This window comes from Pelodiscus sinensis, chromosome 1 (genome assembly GCF_052426305.1).
Source record: "Pelodiscus sinensis isolate ZL-2025 chromosome 1, ASM5242630v1, whole genome shotgun sequence".
Taxonomy (NCBI): Eukaryota; Metazoa; Chordata; order Testudines; family Trionychidae; genus Pelodiscus; species Pelodiscus sinensis.
The window spans coordinates 155,865,588-155,871,713 of NC_143052.1; positions in this window are offsets into that span (position 1 = coordinate 155,865,588).

Genomic DNA, 6,126 nt, shown 5'->3' on the forward strand with positions numbered 1-6,126 from the left:
GTATCCCTATGTATATGAATTCCTGAGTATATGAATCAGTGTTGATACATACTAACACAGAGACAGGAAAGAAATGTTGAAACAGCTCAATTTGCAAAGGGGGATATGTGGCAGAGAGAAGGAACTGTGTGGAGGGTGGACAGTAATATGCTGGCAGTGTGCCTAACATACCCACCCTGTCATCAGTAACTCTAATTCTGGATAAGAAAGAATTAAGTGAGTTAACTGAGCTGCAGCCAGCACTTTAACCCATCTGAAATAACTGTCAGAGAGGAAGCTGAATGGACTGGCCTGGTTTGAGGAGATACAGCTAGTGTTTGCAATGGTTTGTTTTTATTGGAAGAAAGCTGAAGTGGGACTGAGCCTGGAGTGCAGGTTTGGCTGGAGAGTTCCTATAAAGGTGTATCCCGTGAGGACCCAGAATCCTATTGGTGACTTGTCTGTGGGAAATTATTTGAGTGAAAAGATCAGAATCAAGGAAAGGTAAATGTGCTGGAGGTTGTGGGGTTGTGCGAATAGAGGAGAATCTATGTAGAATGACCTTGGGTAAAGCCTGAAGAACTTGGAGACTTGTTTAAAGTGTGTGGAGGGGAAGAGGGTCCTGCGTCCAGGGACCATCTTATGGAGCAACATGAGAGAGCACAGAAGCCTCTAAGAAGAAGAGGCTTGCATGGAAGAAACCCTGTGCCTCAGCTCTGAGGGACACGCCTTTTTAAAGGGATTCTTCAACAACACCATTTCTGTTCCCCTATGCACTTAGCCCTTCACTACTGAAGGAATCTCTCTCATGCACCCATGCAGAAACTTGACTCTTTTGGCATTGTTGCCTAGTGCTGGAGGTGGAGAAAGTGTTGCACCAGCTTCTGTTCTGAGGCATTAGCACGGAAGGAGGAGCCCTCCATGGCAGTGCTGCACTGGTGTGTGGAGGGAGCTGAGGTGGCAGCTAGAGCTGGGTGACTTTATTTTTATACTACCATTTTTTGGTGAAAAAAAGGCAGGTTCAGTGATAAGAATGCTGTGAATTCATCTTGCCTTTGGCACATGCCATCAAACAAACAATTATACACAACATTAACTAGCATTTTGATACTTACAAAACATTTTGGTTTTGCAAATCAAAGTAACTTTTAATTTAAAAGCTTTGTCTACTGTTATTAAACAATCCAAAAACAATGAAAACTTTAAACTGAAATTTCTGATTTTGTTAAAAACAAAAAACCACCCCCAAATATTTTTCTTTTTGATACACCAAAATGTTAGAAAAATAGTTTTTCTATTCACTTCACATGATTTTTTAATTGCCAGTGGTCTGAACCATCCATTATTTGCCCAGCACTAGTGGCCATAACATGAGAAGCCTTTGCTGTACCCATGTAGAGATATGAGGCTCCGTTCATATCAGGTTGCCTGCACAACTACATTATTACTCCCCAAAAAGTATCTTTAGTTTGTGACACCTACAGATGCACACACACACATACAGAACCACTCTGATGTTCTCCAAATCACAACTCAACCTCATATAACCCTCAGGTCCTGCTTTGTCTGTCTGGCTCCCTGCCCACACACATCTGCTATTTCTATAGAACCAACCCAATATCCCTGCTAACCAGCCTGCTTTCCTGACTCACCAAAAGTACATGCAGAGGACAGCTAGTGAGTCAGAGACAAAGCTGGCTGGAAAAAAACATTGATGAAAATGAAATTGCATCATAAAAATAAGGTTAAAATAACATTAAGGTTGCAAAGTCAGGAAATGCCAAAACTGCAATTGCCTTATCAATCTTAACAAAGTCCCCTTTTATGTATGTATTATGATACCATCTTAATTACATGAATGCATCCTATTTTCTTCCCCATAGCACTTGTGTCTTCAGTGCTTAGAGAACAAATTGGTTCTCTTAATTTGCTGTGTGGCTTTAGGCCTTATTCACTGTATATTATTCTAACCTCATTCTGGCTACAGAAAAATATTAATTTTTACATGAACATTTGTATGGTATTCTCAGCTATAGCATCTGAGTGCTTCATAAACTTTAATTAATCTTCACAAGGTAAGGTGGCATCTCTATTTTCTAAGGGGGAATCTAATTATAGAAAATCAGATAAAAATTAACCATTAATTTTGTAATACACCTAAGGCCTGACTCTGTTCAGAGTATATTGCATTTTCTATCACTTTATAAGTTTGAAAACACAGCTCCAAAGAATTTCCGTTTAAGTCATGCGTACATCGCACTTCTGCAAATCTGATGTCAGGTGTCTTATATTGGGCTGACTGCATGTGGCAGACTTGCCACTCATTTGAAACTGAGGAAACTTGAAACTCTGGTTAGAGTGAGGTGGAAGCTCTGAAAAATGCTCATAACATCATCCAGTTTAGAAAGGAAACTTGACTTGCCAAATAAATGTATATAGAAGGCCCTGCCGCAACTACTTATACAATATTACATATGCAAGCATATTTATAGCAAATACTGTATTCGAGAGGTGAGTGTGGATTTAGCCCTCTCAGAAAAACCAGAGACAGCAATAGGCACAAAATCAAACAGAAGTGTACAGTAGAATGTCTGCTAGATCCAGAATCAATCTGTAATGTAAATAGATAACTTTCTCCTGGGATATCTTAAACCCACCCACCAGTAGGAAGTGTGAAGTTGGGATCTTAAATAAGGTTGTGAGGCACAAATAGAACTTGAATGATGGCAGTTTTAGGGGTCTAAGGACTTATTCTGGTCAGTCCCATAAAACAGATTATTCAGTAGGTAAAAGACATGAGATTAGCATCTATTCTGGAAGCCTTGGAGGAGAGAGACTGCCACTACATCTTGTGTGTGACTCACTTCTTCCTAAGTAGGAACTTTAAAAAAATACTGGTGTACCAGTACTTCCTGGTAAACCCTTGGAAGGATAAACTCCCTCTGTTTAAGGCTTTTGGACTGTATTGATAATCTCTGACATCTAATATTGTGCAAGTAGTGTATGGTACCCTTTATAGTGCAATGTATTATTATGCTGTTAAGAGCCTTTTCAGTTTACAGTAATTCCTGGTTTTTATTTCTAGTTCTGCCATAGACTTTCCATATGACCGTGGATAAATCACATAAATCTATCTGTGCCCATAGATTCTCTTTCTGTAAAATGGGAGCAATAACACTTCCCTAATTTTCTAAAGATTTTTATGATCTAGAAAACACGTTTTTTATAAGCAAAGACACATTTCTGGCTAATTAACTGGAATAATAGGGGATAGGAACAAAAGGTACTAGGTCAGATCAGTGGTCTATTGATGGATCTATCCTCCAACTAATCTAACTCTTATCTGAGCCCTGTTATGGTTTTGGGCTTCACAGTGTATCCTGGCAATGAGTTCCACAGGTTGATTGGTGAGATGACAAGTGCAAGGAAATGTAATTCTTACACTATAGTCCATTTTAGGGATATTAAATTTCGATTAATTAACTAATCAAATAGTCAATGGGATTTCCATTGACTATTTGATGATAAGTTGATAAGGACTAGTGCAGCATTCCACAAGGAGCTGGAGATGGGGGGGGACAGGCTTTTAAGCTGGCTCCCCCACAGCATCCCCTTGTCTTCCCCCCTTGCTGCCTCTTTCTGATAGAGGCAGCAAGTTGGGGGAAGTGACTAGTCAACTAGTGTATCAACTATCTGATAAGCTTTTGCTTACTGGATAGTCGACTAATCGATTAGTTGTTTACATCTTTAGTCCATTTTACATTGGAAAAAAAGTCAGCTGCAAAAAAAGCATTTCTTAGGAAATGTCTGCACTACAAAATTACATTGACCTAAATTAAGTTAACATACAGTTGTCACAGACATGAAATCACTTTTGCATGTCCACACTACACTCCTAGCCTTGTTGTAGTGCATCCTTAGCAGGAATTCTTGCACTGATCTGTCAGGGTATCTCTACACTGGGAAATTATTTCAAAATAACTTATTTCAAAATAACTCCCAAAATAACTTTCAAAATAGCATGTCCACACTACAGGGAAGCCTTGAAATTAGTCCAAGGCAGGCTCCCTAGGGCTCTAGGTTGTGGGTGTGCAACCTCAATTTACAGCCCCAGAAAGCACTGGAGAGTAATTACTTTGAATGAGTCTGGGAAGTAATTATTTTGAAATAGCAGCATCGGAACATCCACACTACTGCTATTTTGCAATAACTATTTTGAAATAAGCATTATTCCTCATGACAAGCAGAAGTTATTAGTTCAAAATAATCAGCCCATTATTTTGAAATAATGGGCTTGGTAGTGTGGACTCTCCACTTGTTATTTCAAAATAACTCCCTAGTGTAGACCAGGGCTCAGTGTGGAGCATTGTGGGACAGCTTCTGAAAGGCAGCAACAGTTGATGTAAGCACCACAGTGCCTACACTGACACCGCATCGACATAACTATCTAAGGTTATGTCACACTACCAGCTGGATCGGCGGGCAGTGTTCGATCCAGTAGGGTTGATTTATACTTGATAAATCAACCGTCAATTGATCTAGTGTCAACCTCAGTACTCCACCTCAATGAGAAGCCGAAGGGAAGTCGATGAGAGGGCATCTCTCATTAACATAGTGCAGTGAAGACTCCATAGTAAGTAGGTTTACGTTTTTATTCACATAGCTGAAGTTGCATAACTTAGATCCGTGGTCACCAACCAGTCGATCGTGAGGTGTTTGGTCCCCCTCATTTTCCCCCCAACCCCGAGAAGCCCCACTACGTACCTCCAGTGACAATGGAGGTACTGCTGGCTTCCCGTGGGGTGGACAGAAGTCCTGCAGCTTTGCGCCACTTCTGGGGGTTCTGAAGGTGTGCTGGCTGCTCCCTTCCCACAGCTCTGTGGTGTGCTGGGCGCACTGCGGGAGGGGCGTTGGCCCCGGAGAAGGAGCGTGGCAGCTTCCCTGTGCTACAGGAGGGGTGAGTTGGCCCCAGGGGAAGGCGTGTGTATGGGGGGGTCGGAGAATCGCCCGCTGAGAAAAGAATGTCCAGTACTCCCAATTTAGTTATCTCTCTTACATGTGTAAATTAAGTTCACAACTCCCTTGTAAGAACTGGCGTCACAAAGACGAACCAGCACAATTTGGCACCATAGATAAGAAAGAGAATATGTGACACCACGGGTATAAAGATGGGTCCAGCAACACACTCACTCTGAGCATCAATCTACCATCTACCTGTCGGGTTAGGTGATTGCCTCCCGAGGTCCACATGGGGATGCCCAGCCTCGTATTCGTCTTTCCCGGGGAATTGAGTGACCGGTCCTGGCCTGACACGCTGGAATCGAGGGACGCAGAAAGGGTAAAAATTGTATCTGTATGTGTCTTTTTGTTTTAGTGCATGCATAGAATAGAGCTCTTTAAAGATTAAGCTGTCACTTGGTACCGTTATTTTTCTATCTTCCTTTTCCTTTGTAACCATTTTAAGATCTGTACTTGCTAGCATTTAAAAAGTAGAGCAATAGCCACTGTAACCACATGCTTTAGAAACTTCTTCAATAAATCTGTGACTGTTTAAGCTTTAACCTAACTCCTCCTGTTGCTGTAACAGAGCCAAACTCAATCAAAAGAACTCCAGCCAGTCATAGGGGCAGACGCAGTGAGAGCTGGGCGTTTGGGCCCTGCTGCTTCCACGAGGCAAACCCTTGGGACATCCGTCAGCCTTCCTTAGGCTGCCTGCTGCTGAGGGACCTTGTGTCCTAGCAGTCAAAGACTCGGGTGTAATAAGCTCTCCCTGCAGACCCTTGGGGCGCCCGTCGGCCTTCCCTCAGCCGCCCGCTGTGAAGGGACTTTGCGTCCTAGCAGTTGAAGACTCGGGTGCATAACACACACACTGCCCTGACCATCAGCTGACAAGGCTACGTCTACACTGCGGCGCTATTTTGGGATACTGGAAGTATACCGAAATAGCTGTTCCGTGTCTTTTGAGCAAGCCCATTATTTCAAAATATAACAGGCTCGCTATTTCGATGTCCCTGTAAACCTTGTTCCATGAGGAATAAGGGATGTTTCCGAATAGCGCTTTATTTTAATGTACGTAGCTTATTTCGAGGTAAGGGTGCCGCGTAGACACACCCAAACCCTACTACCTTCTGACTATTCAAATGAGTG